General features: G+C 41.0%; 1 protein-coding gene across 4 annotated transcripts in view; it reads right to left on the reverse strand.

The window, feature by feature from the left end:
• Positions 1-14,723, reverse strand: part of TRAF2 (TNF receptor associated factor 2) — a 53,231-nt gene that overhangs the window by 16,179 nt on the left and 22,329 nt on the right. The window lies entirely within an intron of this gene.

Here is a 14,723-nt window from a genome sequence, read left to right on the forward strand (position 1 = left end):
AGAGAAGTGATGGACATGACGTCATTGCATCAACAGCTACACATGACCTGCCTCCTCAGTAACATCGGGACTTCTACTATACACACAAATAACTACAATTACTACCCCCCCCCCCAATAATGCCTTTCACTTTCACTCTTCCCCCCCCCCCTGTAGTAAATCTTTCAAAATGCTTTCACTTTCACACCCCCTCCATAGTAAATGCTTTCACTTTCAACCCTCCCCCCCCCATAGTAAATGCTTTCACTTTCACCCTTCCCCATAGTAATTGCTTTCACTTTCACCCCCCCCATAGTAAATGCTTCACTTTCACCCCCCCCCCCCCATAGTAAATGCTTTCACTTTCACCCCCCCCCCATAGTAAATGCTTTCACTTTCACCCCCCCCATAGTAAATGCTTTCACTTTCACCCCCCCATAGTAATTGCTTTCCCTTTCACTCCCCCCCCCATAGTAATTGCTTTCACTTTGCACACCCCCCCCATAGTAATTGCTTTCACTTCTCTCCCCCCCCATAGTAATTGCCTTTCACTTTCACCCCCCCCATAGTAATTGCTTTCACTTTCACTCCCCCCCATAGTAATTGCTTTCACTTTCACCCCCCCATAGTAATTGCTTTCACTTTCACCCCCCCCATAGTAATTGCTTTCACTTTCACCCCCCCCATAGTAATTGCTTTCACTTTCACCCCCCCCATAGTAATTGCTTTCACTTTCACCCCCCCATAGTAATTGCTTTCACTTTCACTCCCCCCCCCCATAGTAATTGCTTTCACCTTCACTCCCCCCCATAGTAAATGTGTTCACTTTCACTCCCCCCCCCCCTTAGTAAATGCGTTCACTTTCACCCCCCCATAGTAAATGCTTTCACTTTCACCCCCCCAGCCAAGAAATGCTTTCACTCCCCCTCTAGTAAATGTTTTACTTTCACCCCCCCCCTTTAGTAAATGCTTTCACTTTCACCCCCCCCCCCAGTAAATGTTTTACTTTCACCCCCCCCCCCCCGTAAATGTTTTACTTTCACCCCCCCCCCCCCCCCTTAGTAAATGCTTTCACTTCAAGGAGTCAGCGCCTCCTGTGAGATATGAGATGACCTCACTCTGCATTGTAATCCTGTGTATGGAGTCAGCCGGGTGGTGCTGATGTGATTCAGGATGCAGCGCCCCCCTGCCCCTCTATGCTGCGGTAAACCAGCCCCCGCACGCCTAATGCTTAGCAGAAAGGGTTGTGGATGATATGTGCAGGAGCTGCAGTCTGTGAGGAGGGGGTCATTTAATAATTTAAATGAGTACTGCTCATCAATATCAGTAGTGATGTAATGATGGGTCAGTGTTATGTATATAGAGGTCATTGTATAGGGAGGAGGAGGAGATAAGCTGTGACATCATCTATTGTCAGTAGTGATGTAATGATGGGTCAGTGTTATCTATATAGAGGTCATTGTACAGGGAGGAGGAGGAGATAAGCTGTGACATCATCTATTGTCAGTAGTGATGTAATGATGGGTCAGTGTTATCTATATAGAGGTCATTGTACAGGGAGGGGGGAGATAAGCTGTGACATCATCTATTGTCAGTAGTGATGTAATGATGGGTCAGTGTTATCTATATAGAGGTCATTGTATAGGGAGGAGGAGATAAGCTGTGACATCTATTGTCAGTAGTGATGTAATGATGGGTCAGTGTTATCTATATAGAGGTCATTGTACAGGGAGGGGAGGGGATAAGCTGTGACATCATCTATTGTCAGTAGTGATGTAATGATGGGTCAGTGTTATCTATATAGAGGTCATTGTACAGGGAGGGGGAGGAGATAAGTTGTGACATCATCTATTGTCAGTAGTGATGTAATGATGGGTCAGTGTAATCTATATAGAGGTCATTGTACAGGGAGGGGGAGGAGATAAGTTGTGACATCATCTATTGTCAGTAGTGATGTAATGATGGCTCAGTGTTATCTATATAGAGGTCATTGTACAGGGAGGGGGAGGAGATAAGTTGTGACATCATCTATTGTCAGTAGTGATGTAATGATGGGTCAGTGTTATCTATATAGAGGTCATTGTACAGGGAGGGGGAGGAGATAAGCTGTGACATCATCTATTGTCAGTAGTGATGTAATGATGGGTCAGTGTTATCTATATAGAGGTCATTGTACAGGGAGGAGGAGGAGATAAGCTGTGACATCATCTATTGTCAGTAGTGATGTAATGATGGGTCAGTGTAATCTATATAGAGGTCATTGCACAGGGAGGGGGGAGGGGATAAGCTGTGACATCATCTATTGTCAGTAGTGATGTAATGATGGGTCAGTGTAATCTATATAGAGGTCATTGTACAGGGAGGGGGAGGAGATAAGCTGTGGCATCATCTATTGTCAGTAGTGATGTAATGATGGGTCAGTGTTATCTATATAGAGGTCGTTGTATAGGGAAGAGGAGGAGATAAGCTGTGACATCATCTATTGTCAGTAGTGATGTAATGATGGGTCAGTGTTATCTATATAGAGGTCATTGTACAGGGAGGGGGAGGAGATAAGCTGTGGCATCATCTATTGTCAGTAGTGATGTAATGATGGATCAGTGATTTCTATATAGAGGTCATTATACAGGAGGGGGAGGAGATAAGCTGTGACATCATCTATTGTCAGTAGTGATGTAATGATGGGTCAGTGTTATCTATATAGAGGTCGTTGTATAGGGAGGAGGAGGAGATAAGCTGTGACATCATCTATTGTCAGTAGTGATGTAATGATGGGTCAGTGTTATCTATATAGAGGTCATTGTACAGGGAGGAGATAAGCTGTGACATCATCTATTGTCAGTAGTGATGTAATGATGGGTCAGTGTTATCTATATAGAGGTCATTGTACAGGGAGGGGGGAGGGGATAAGCTGTGACATCATCTATTGTCAGTAGTGATGTAATGATGGGTCAGTGTTATCTATATAGAGGTCATTGTACAGGGAGGAGATAAGCTGTGACATCATCTATTGTCAGTAGTGATGTAATGATGGGTCAGTGTTATCTATATAGAGGTCATTGTACAGGGAGGGGGGAGGGGATAAGCTGTGACATCATCTATTGTCAGTAGTGATGTAATGATGGGTCAGTGTTATCTATATAGAGGTCATTGTACAGGGAGGGGGAGGAGATAAGCTGTGACATCTATTGTCAGTAGTGATGTAATGATGGGTCAGTGTAATCTATATAGAGGTCATTGTACAGGGAGGGGGAGGAGATAAGTTGTGACATCATCTATTGTCAGTAGTGATGTAATGATGGGTCAATGTAATCTATATAGAGGTCATTGTACAGGGAGGGGGAGGAGATAAGTTGTGACATCATCTATTGTCAGTAGTGATGTAATGATGGGTCAGTGTTATCTGTATAGAGGTCATGGTAGAGGGAGGGGGAGGAGATAAGCTGTGACATCATCTATTGTCAGTAGTGATGTAATGATGGGTCAGTGTTATCTATATAGAGGTCATTGTATAGGGAGGAGGAGGAGATAAGCTGTGACATCATCTATTGTCAGTAGTGATGTAATGATGGGTCAGTGTTATCTATATAGAGGTCATTGTACAGGGAGGGGGAGGAGATAAGTTGTGACATCATCTATTGTCAGTAGTGATGTAATGATGGGTCAGTGTTATCTATATAGACGTCATTGTATAGGGAGGAGGAGGAGATAAGCTGTGACATCATCTATTGTCAGTAGTGATGTAATGATGGGTCAGTGTAATCTATATAGAGGTCATTGTACAGGGAGGGGGGAGGGGATAAGCTGTGACATCATCTATTGTCAGTAGTGATGTAATGATGGGTCAGTGTTATCTATATAGAGGTCATTGTACAGGGAGGGGGAGGAGATAAGCTGTGACATCATCTATTGTCAGTAGTGATGTAATAATGGGTCAGTGTTATCTATATAGAGGTCATTGTATAGGGAGGAGGGGGAGGGGATAAGCTGTGACATCATCTATTGTCAGTAATGATGGGTCAGTGTTATCTATATAGAGGTCATTGTACAGGGAGGGGGAGGGGATAAGCTGTGACATCATCTATTGTCAGTAGTGATGTAATGATGGGTCAGTGTTATCTATATAGAGGTCATTGTACAGGGAGGAGATAAGCTGTGACATCATCTATTGTCAGTAGTGATGTAATGATGGGTCAGTGTTATCTATATAGAGGTCATTGTACAGGGAGGGGGGAGGGGATAAGCTGTGACATCATCTATTGTCAGTAGTGATGTAATGATGGGTCAGTGTTATCTATATAGAGGTCATTGTACAGGGAGGGGGAGGAGATAAGCTGTGACATCATCTATTGTCAGTAGTGATGTAATAATGGGTCAGTGTTATCTATATAGAGGTCATTGTATAGGGAGGAGGGGGAGGGGATAAGCTGTGACATCATCTATTGTCAGTAATGATGTAATGATGGGTCAGTGTTATCTATATAGAGGTCATTGTACAGGGAGGGGGAGGGGATAAGCTGTGACATCATCTATTGTCAGTAGTGATGTAATGATGGGTCAGTGTTATCTATATAGAGGTCATTGTACAGGGAGGAGATAAGCTGTGACATCATCTATTGTCAGTAGTGATGTAATGATGGGTCAGTGTTATCTATATAGAGGTCATTGTACAGGGAGGAGATAAGCTGTGACATCATCTATTGTCAGTAGTGATGTAATGATGGGTCAATGTAATCTATATAGAGGTCATTGTACAGGGAGGGGGAGGAGAAGTTGTGACATCATCTATTGTCAGTAGTGATGTAATGATGGGTCAGTGTTATGTATATAGAGGTCATTGTATAGGGAGGAGGAGGAGATAAGCTGTGACATCATCTATTGTCAGTAGTGATGTAATGATGGGTCAGTGTTATCTATATAGAGGTCATTGTACAGGGAGGGGGAGGAGATAAGTTGTGACATCATCTATTGTCAGTAGTGATGTAATGATGGCTCAGTGTTATCTATATAGAGGTCATTGTACAGGGAGGGGGAGGAGATAAGTTGTGACATCATCTATTGTCAGTAGTGATGTAATGATGGCTCAGTGTTATCTATATAGAGGTCATTGTACAGGGGGGGAGGAGATAAGCTGTGACATCATCTATTGTCAGTAGTGATGTAATGATGGGTCAGTGTTATCTATATAGAGGTCATTGTACAGGGAGGGGGAGGGGGATAAGCTGTGACATCATCTATTGTCAGTAGTGATGTAATGATGGGTCAGTGTTATCTATATAGAGGTCATTGTACAGGGAGGGGAGGAGATAAGCTGTGACATCATCTATTGTCTGTAATGATGGGTCAGTGTTATCTATATAGAGGTCATTGTACAGGAGGGGGGAGGAGATAAGCTGTGACATCATCTATTGTCAGTAGTGATGTAATGATGGGTCAGTGTTATGTATATAGAGGTCATTGTATAGGGAGGAGGAGGGGATAAGCTGTGACATCATCTATTGTCAGTAGTGATGTAATGATGGGTCAGTGATATCTATATAGAGGTCATTGTACAGGGAGGAGGGGAGATAAGCTGTGACATCATCTATTGTCAGTAGTGATGTAATGATGGGTCAGTGTTATCTATATAGAGGTCATTGTACAGGGAGGAGGAGATAAGCTGTGACATCATCTATTGTCAGTAGTGATGTAATGATGGGTCAGTGTTATCTATATAGAGGTCATTGTACAGGGAGGAGGAGATAAGCTGTGACATCATCTATTGTCAGTAGTGATGTAATGATGGGTCAGTGTTATCTATATAGAGGTCATTGTACAGGGAGGGGGAGGGGATAAGCTGTGACATCATCTATTGTCAGTAGTGATGTAATGATGGGTCAGTGTTATCTATATAGAGGTCATTGTACAGGGAGGGGGAGGAGATAAGCTGTGACATCATCTATTGTCAGTAGTGATGTAATGATGGGTCAGTGTTATCTATATAGAGGTCATTGTACAGGGAGAGATAAGCTGTGACATCATCTATTGTCAGTAGTGATGTAATGATGGGTCAGTGTTATCTATATAGAGGTCATTGTACAGGAGGGGGGAGGGGATAAGCTGTGACATCATCTATTGTCAGTAGTAATGTAATGATGGGTCAGTGTTATCTATATAGAGGTCATTGTACAGGGAGGAGGAGATAAGCTGTGACATCATCTATTGTCAGTAGTGATGTAATGATGGGTCAGTGTTATCTATATAGAGGTCATTGTACAGGGAGGGGGAGGAGATAAGCTGTGACATCATCTATTGTCAGTAGTGATGTAATAATAGGTCAGTGTTATCTATATAGAGGTCATTGTACAGGGAGGAGGGGGAGATAAGCTGTGACATCATCTATTGTCAGTAGTGATGTAATAATAGGTCAGTGTTATCTATATAGAGGTCATTGTACAGGGAGGAGGAGGAGATAAGCTGTGACATCATCTATTGTCAGTAGTGATGTAATGATGGGTCAGTGTTATCTATATAGAGGTCATTGTACAGGGAGGGGGGAGGAGATAAGCTGTGACATCATCTATTGTCAGTAGTGATGTAATGATGGGTCAGTGTTATCTATATAGAGGTCATTGTACAGGAGGGGGGAGGGGATAAGCTGTGACATCATCTATTGTCAGTAGTGATGTAATGATGGGTCAGTGTTATCTATATAGAGGTCATTGTACAGGAGGGGGGAGGGGATAAGCTGTGACATCATCTATTGTCAGTAGTGATGTAATGATGGGTCAGTGTTATCTATATAGATAGCGTTATATTTTTTGGATTGGCGCACTAGGTTAGAAACTTTAAATGAGTAAAGTTAATGTCGCTGGTATCTAGTAAGGTGGCCTGCACCCAAACTACCAAGTGGTTTTCACAACAGGAGAAAGCCACAAAAACATACAAACAAAAGGATTTCAGATACCTGCGCCAAATATGGACATATATGCAAACTATTGATAAAGTGCTGGAGAAACGCAAAATAGATGTATACACTCTATCAATACTGTAGTTGTTTTATCATATTTCACTCTAACATAAATATGTTGCTCCACAGTAAAACTTAATATTGGTATGGTGGTTACCTGGTTCCTGCGGTTTTGCGATGTTTCTTCAGTAGAACAGTGGTCCGGTGTTCTGAATATACTTGCTAGGTTTCCAATCGTTCACTAGTGTCCAAGTTGTTTGGGACCTGTGGAGGAAAGCCCCGGCCGTGGCTATACCTCTACACTAGGTTCCCGCAGTCTTCGTGTGGTGACGTCACCAGAAGCTACGGTAAGTCCGGAAGGACACAATCTCCTACGCGTTTCGGAGGATACTTCCTCCTTCGTCAGGGAATCTTGTTGCTCCGGATTGGACGTAGTTTTATAGCTCGGAACCAGGTTAGTGAACTTTGTATGATTGAATACCATAGTAATGATATGTGATACAATAGTGATATTATACTTTCCTAAAATGATTACTTAAAACTTGATCAAACTTTAATTTATGCCTTAAAATTAAATTTCATAAAAGAACATAAAAAATGTAAAAAATTAAATAGTCACTCAAAATTAAAATTAAAATTGATATCTAATGGTAACACGGATGCACCCAATTTTAATTTTGAGTGACTTTATTTAATTTTTTACATTTTTTATGTTCTTTTATGAAATTTAATTTTAAGGCATAAAATAAAGTTTGATCAAGTTTTAAGTAATCATTTTAGGAAAGTATAATATCACTATTGTATCACAAATCATTACCATGGCATTCAATCATACAAAGTTCACTAACCTGGTTCCGAGCTATAAAACTACGTCCAATCCGGAGCAACAAGATTCCCTGACGAAGGAGGAAGTATCCTCCGAAACGCGTAGGAGATTGTGTCCTTCCGGACTTACCGTAGCTTCTGGTGACGTCACCACACGAAGACTGCGGGAACCTAGTGTAGAGGTATAGCCACCGGCCGGGGCTTTCCTCCACAGGTCCCAAACAACTTGGACACTAGTGAACGATTGGAAACCTAGCAAGTATATTCAGAACACCGGACCACTGTTCTACTGAAGAAACATCGCAAAACCGCAGGAACCAGGTAACCACCATACCAATATTAAGTTTTACTGTGGAGCAACATATTTATGTTAGAGTGAAATATGATAAAACAACTACAGTATTGATAGAGTGTATACATCTATTTTGCGTTTCTCCAGCACTTTATCAATAGTTTGCATATATGTCCATATTTGGCGCAGGTATCTGAAATCCTTTTGTTTGTTATCTATATAGAGGTCATTGTACAGGGAGGGGAGGAGATAAGCTGTGACATCATCTATTGCCAGTAGTGATGTAATGATGGGTCAGTGTTATCTATATAGAGGTCATTGTACAGGGAGGAGGAGGGGATAAGCTGTGACATCATCTATTGTCAGAGGTGATGTAGTGATGGGTCAGTGTTATGTATATAGAGGTCATTGTACAGGGAGGGGGAGGGGATAAGCTGTGACATCATCTATTGTCAGTAGTGATGTAATGATGGGTCAGTGTTATGTATATAGAGGTCATTGTACAGGGAGGAGGAGGAGATAAGCTGTGACATCATCTATTGTCAGTAGTGATGTAATGATGGGTCAGTGTTATCTATATAGAGGTCATTGTACAGGGAGGGGGAGGAGATAAGCTGTGACATCTATTGTCAGTAGTGATGTAATGATGGGTCAGTGTTATGTATATAGAGGTCTTTGTACAGGGAGGAGGAGGAGATAAGCTGTGACATCATCTATTGTCAGTAGTGATGTAATGATGGGTCAGTGTTATGTATATAGAGGTCATTGTACAGGGAGGAGGAGGAGATAAGCTGTGACATCATCTATTGTCAGTAGTGATGTAATGATGGGTCAGTGTTATCTATATAGAGGTCATTGTACAGGGAGGAGGAGGAGATAAGCTGTGACATCATCTATTGTCAGTAGTGATGTAATGATGGGTCAGTGTTATCTATATAGAGGTCATTGTACAGGAGGGGGGAGGGGATAAGCTGTGACATCATCTATTGTCAGTAGTGATGTAATGATGGGTCAGTGTTATCTATATAGAGGTCATTGTACAGGGAGGGGGAGGAGATAAGCTGTGACATCATCTATTGTCAGTAGTGATGTAATGATGGGTCAGTGTTATCTATATAGAGGTCATTGTACAGGGAGGGGGAGGAGATGAGCTGTGACATCATCTATTGTCAGTAGTGATGTAATGATGGGTCAGTGTTATCTATATAGAGGTCATTGTACAGGGAGGGGGAGGAGATAAGCTGTGACATCATCTATTGTCAGTAGTGATGTAATGATGGGTCAGTGATTTCTATATAGAGGTCATTGTACAGGGAGGGGGAGGAGATAAGCTGTGACATCATCTATTGCCAGTAGTGATGTAATGATGGGTCAGTGTTATCTATATAGAGGTCATTGTACAGGGAGGGGGAGGAGATAAGCTGTGACATCATCTATTGTCAGTAGTGATGTAATGATGGGTCAGTGTTATCTATATAGAGGTTATTGTACAGGGAGGGGGAGGAGATAAGCTGTGACATCATCTATTGTCAGTAGTGATGTAATGATGGGTCAGTGTTATCTATATAGAGGTCATTGTACAGGGAGGGGGGAGGGGATAAGCTGTGACATCATCTATTGTCAGTAGTGATGTAATGATGGGTCAGTGTTATGTATATAGAGGTCATTGTACAGGGAGGAGGAGGAGATAAGCTGTGACATCATCTATTGTCAGTAGTAATGTAATGATGGGTCAGTGTTATCTATATAGAGGTCATTGTACAGGGAGGAGGAGATAAGCTGTGACATCATCTATTGTCAGTAGTGATGTAATGATGGGTCAGTGTTATCTATATAGAGGTCATTGTACAGGGAGGGGGAGGAGATAAGCTGTGACATCATCTATTGTCAGTAGTGATGTAATAATAGGTCAGTGTTATCTATATAGAGGTCATTGTACAGGGAGGAGGGGGAGATAAGCTGTGACATCATCTATTGTCAGTAGTGATGTAATAATAGGTCAGTGTTATCTATATAGAGGTCATTGTACAGGGAGGAGGAGGAGATAAGCTGTGACATCATCTATTGTCAGTAGTGATGTAATGATGGGTCAGTGTTATCTATATAGAGGTCATTGTACAGGGAGGGGGGAGGAGATAAGCTGTGACATCATCTATTGTCAGTAGTGATGTAATGATGGGTCAGTGTTATCTATATAGAGGTCATTGTACAGGAGGGGGGAGGGGATAAGCTGTGACATCATCTATTGTCAGTAGTGATGTAATGATGGGTCAGTGTTATCTATATAGAGGTCATTGTACAGGAGGGGGGAGGGGATAAGCTGTGACATCATCTATTGTCAGTAGTGATGTAATGATGGGTCAGTGTTATCTATATAGATAGCGTATATATTTTTTGGATTGGCGCACTAGGTTAGAAACTTTAAATGAGTAAAGTTAATGTCGCTGGTATCTTTAGTAAGGTGGCCTGCACCCAAACTACCAAGTGGTTTTCACAACAGGAGAAAGCCACAAAAACATACAAACAAAAGGATTTCAGATACCTGCGCCAAATATGGACATATATGCAAACTATTGATAAAGTGCTGGAGAAACGCAAAATAGATGTATACACTCTATCAATACTGTAGTTGTTTTATCATATTTCACTCTAACATAAATATGTTGCTCCACAGTAAAACTTAATATTGGTATGGTGGTTACCTGGTTCCTGCGGTTTTGCGATGTTTCTTCAGTAGAACAGTGGTCCGGTGTTCTGAATATACTTGCTAGGTTTCCAATCGTTCACTAGTGTCCAAGTTGTTTGGGACCTGTGGAGGAAAGCCCCGGCCGGTGGCTATACCTCTACACTAGGTTCCCGCAGTCTTCGTGTGGTGACGTCACCAGAAGCTACGGTAAGTCCGGAAGGACACAATCTCCTACGCGTTTCGGAGGATACTTCCTCCTTCGTCAGGGAATCTTGTTGCTCCGGATTGGACGTAGTTTTATAGCTCGGAACCAGGTTAGTGAACTTTGTATGATTGAATGCCATGGTAATGATTTGTGATACAATAGTGATATTATACTTTCCTAAAATGATTACTTAAAACTTGATCAAACTTTATTTTATGCCTTAAAATTAAATTTCATAAAAGAACATAAAAAATGTAAAAAATTAAATAAAGTCACTCAAAATTAAAATTGGGTGCATCCGTGTTACCATTAGCTAATATATTGTAAATATATTTATTTACATGAACCCAAAAAGTTCTATTTCCTGATTTAACCCCTTTGGGGCCAGTGTGTCCAGTAAAAATATCCATTTGCTCTCTGCACGCGACATTTGAGCAATATAATTTCCACCTCTCCAGTTTCGGTGGATTTTTTCTATTGCAAAAAACTGTGATCCGGAGAAACATTCATGGTGGAACATTTTATAGTGTTTGGACAACGGATGATCTTCTAATCCTTTCTTAATGTTCCGTCTATGTTCACTAATTCGGTCTTTTAAGGCTCTTTTAGTGGGACCAACATAGAGTTAATTGCATGGACACTTGATGCAATAAATTACCCCTTTTGTGTGGCAGTTTATGTGATTTGCAATTTTGTATTTCTCCTTACATGTTTGGGGACCAAATGTTTTAGTAGCTTGTTTTATATGTGTAATTTTACACGAAGCACAACGAGTGCAGGGAAAAAAACCGCCAACTTCTAAAAAGTTTTTTTGACTGGGTATAGTGGTTTTGTTCTGCTTTATAGTTGGAGCTACTATCATGCCAATGTTGCGGGCTTTTTTAAAAATAAACTTGGGTTTTTTTGACAAATATGGTCCAATTATTTTGTCCTGCGTTAGGATGTTCCAGTGACGGTAAATTATGCATTTTAAAACTGCGCTGTCTTGTGTATATTGAGTCACAATCGGTACTTCTATTTTTGTTTCTTCTATTTTTGTTTCTATTTGTATGGTTCTTATGAGTTCTTCATCTTTGGAAGTTTCCCTGATATTTTTCTTTTCAACTAGAATGTCGGCTCTTAGCAGTTCACCGATGACGTCTTCTGTAGTTTTCAAGGGGATTGCATCATATCCCTTTTGTAGAAACTTTTGGTGTACTGCTTGAGCTTCTTTTCTATAAATGGCTAGGTCTGTGCAATTTCTTCGGTGGCGTAGGAATTGACTTTTCGGTATGTTTTCTAGCCAAATTGGTAAATGACAGCTCGTCTTCAAAATTAAGCTATTACTGTCGGTGGGTTTAGAAAAAGTTTTTGTTTTGATGGTTTGATCTTCGATGTAAATGGTTAGGTCTAAGAAATTAATGCTCTCCTGGCTGTATGTGGGAGTGAATTCTAGGTGGTATTCGTTCTGATTTATCTCATTAAAAAATTTCTGAAGGGATTGTTCATCACCGGACCATATAAATACGACGTCATCAATGAATCTGTGCCAGAGGACCAGGTTCGCAGCAAGCACCCCATTGGGGAATATCTGGGAAGCTTCCCATTTCCCCACATAAAGGTTGGCGTAGCTTGGTGCGAACCTAGTCCCCATGGCGGTACCCCATGTTTGTAGGTAAAAGTCGTTTTCATATTGGAAGTAGTTATGATTTAAAATAAATGTAATGCATTCACCAATGTATTTTATTTGTTCTTCCATTAGTAGGTTGTTTTATCTGAGAAAGTGGTCCACTGAGTCTTTTCCTCGGTTGTGCTCAATGATTGTATATAAAGAGGTGACATCCAGTGTTCCCAGAATGAAATGAGATTGCCATTTGATAGTGCTTAGAATGCGTAGAATATGTGCAGTATCTTTTAGATATGCTGGTAAATTCTGTACATACGGTTGCAACATGTGGTCGACATACTCGGATAAGTTTGATGTGAGGCAGCCTATACCTGATATGATAGGTCTGCCTGGAGGTTTGGTTTTTGATTTATGAATCTTTGGTATATGATACATGATAGGGATTCTTGGTGTGAGGATATTGATATGTTGATATTCTTTTTTATTTAGGATTTTTGACTCTAGACCTTTTTTAGCCAAAATTCCTAATTCTTTCTTATAGCTGGCAGTGGGGTCAGATTTTAATTTTAACCCCATAGCGCAATAAGACGTACCCTTACGTCTTACTGCGCATGGGCGAGTATGAAGAGGGCTCACGGGCTGAGCCCTCTTCATACTCACCGGGCATTTGCTTCATAATGAAGCAAATGCCCGTCGCTAACACCCGCGATCGGTGCTTGCACCGATCGCGGGTGTTAACCCTTTGATCGCCGCCGGCAAAGCTGCCGGCTGCATTAAAGAGCCGGCGGCGCGTGGGCGCCGCCATCTTGGCTCCGATCGTCACTTCCCGTGACGTCACCGGGGAGCGGCGATCCGTTGCCATGACAGCCTGGGATCACACAAAGATCCGAGGCTGTCATGATCGGGGCTATCTATTACAATGTGCGATCTGCACATTGTAATAGATGGTATGCAAAATCCCCATATACTGCCATACTGTAGTATGGCAGTATATGGTAGGATCAATCAGACAACCTAGGGTTAAAGTACCCTAGGGAGTCTTAAAAATAGTAAAAAAAATAAATAAAAAAAAGTAAAAAAAAAAAAAATTATATTAAAAAAACATAAAAATTCAAATCACCCCCCTTTCCCTAGAAGTGATATAAATATAAATAAACCGTAAAAATCATAAACACATTAGGTATCGCCGCGTCCGAAAATGCCCGATCTATCAAAATATAATAACCGTTTTTCACTGCGTTTAACCCCGTAGCGGAAAATAGCGCCCGAAGTCGCAAATGGCATTTTTTTGCCATTTTGAAAAATAGAAAAAATTCTATAAAAAGTGATCAAAAGGTCGCACAGTCCTAAAAATAGAAGCATTGAAAACGTCATCAGAAGTCGCAAAAAATGACACCACTCACAGCTCCATACACCGAAGTATGAAAAAGTTATTAGCGCAAGAACACGGCAAAATGAAGAATTTATTTTCTGTACAGGAGGTTTTCATTTTTGTAAATGTATGAAAACATTATAAAACCTATACAAATTTGGTATCCCCGTGATCGTATTGACCTAATGAATGAAATAGACCTGTCATTTGGGGCGCACAGTGTAAGCTGTAAAAACCAAGCCCACAAGAAATGGCGCAAATGTGTTTTTTCATCATTTTCACTGCATTTAGAATTTTTTTCCCGCTTCCCAGTACACGGCATGGAATATTTAATACCATCACTACGAAGTGCAATTTGTTACGCAGAAAATAAGCCATCACGTAGCTCTGTACACGGAAAAATAAAAAAGTTATAGATTTTTGAAGGTGGGGAGTGAAAAATAAAAACGCAAAAACGAAAAAGGGCCTGGTCCTTAAGGGGTTAAGTATGTTCGCTGGTCTCCCAGTAGTCGTAGAGCTTCTTGGTGGTAGCCCACCGCATTTTGAACCACTATACTGCCCCCTTTGTCCGCTGGTCGGACAGTAATGTTATTATTTTTCTGTATGGATAAGATGGCCTGTCTTTCTTTGTTATTCAAATTATTATTATATTTGTTAATACCGATGTCTTTAACTTTTCTGATGTCATTAATGACCATATGTTGGAAGACTTTGAATGCTTCCGAATATTCGTTTTGAGGGTTGAAGTGGGATTGTGGTTTTAATGTCGTATGAACTATCCGGTCTGGAGTGTTAGGTTTGGTAGTATG

Source organism: Engystomops pustulosus, chromosome 9, assembly GCF_040894005.1.
Source record: "Engystomops pustulosus chromosome 9, aEngPut4.maternal, whole genome shotgun sequence".
Classification (NCBI taxonomy): Eukaryota; Metazoa; Chordata; class Amphibia; order Anura; family Leptodactylidae; genus Engystomops; species Engystomops pustulosus.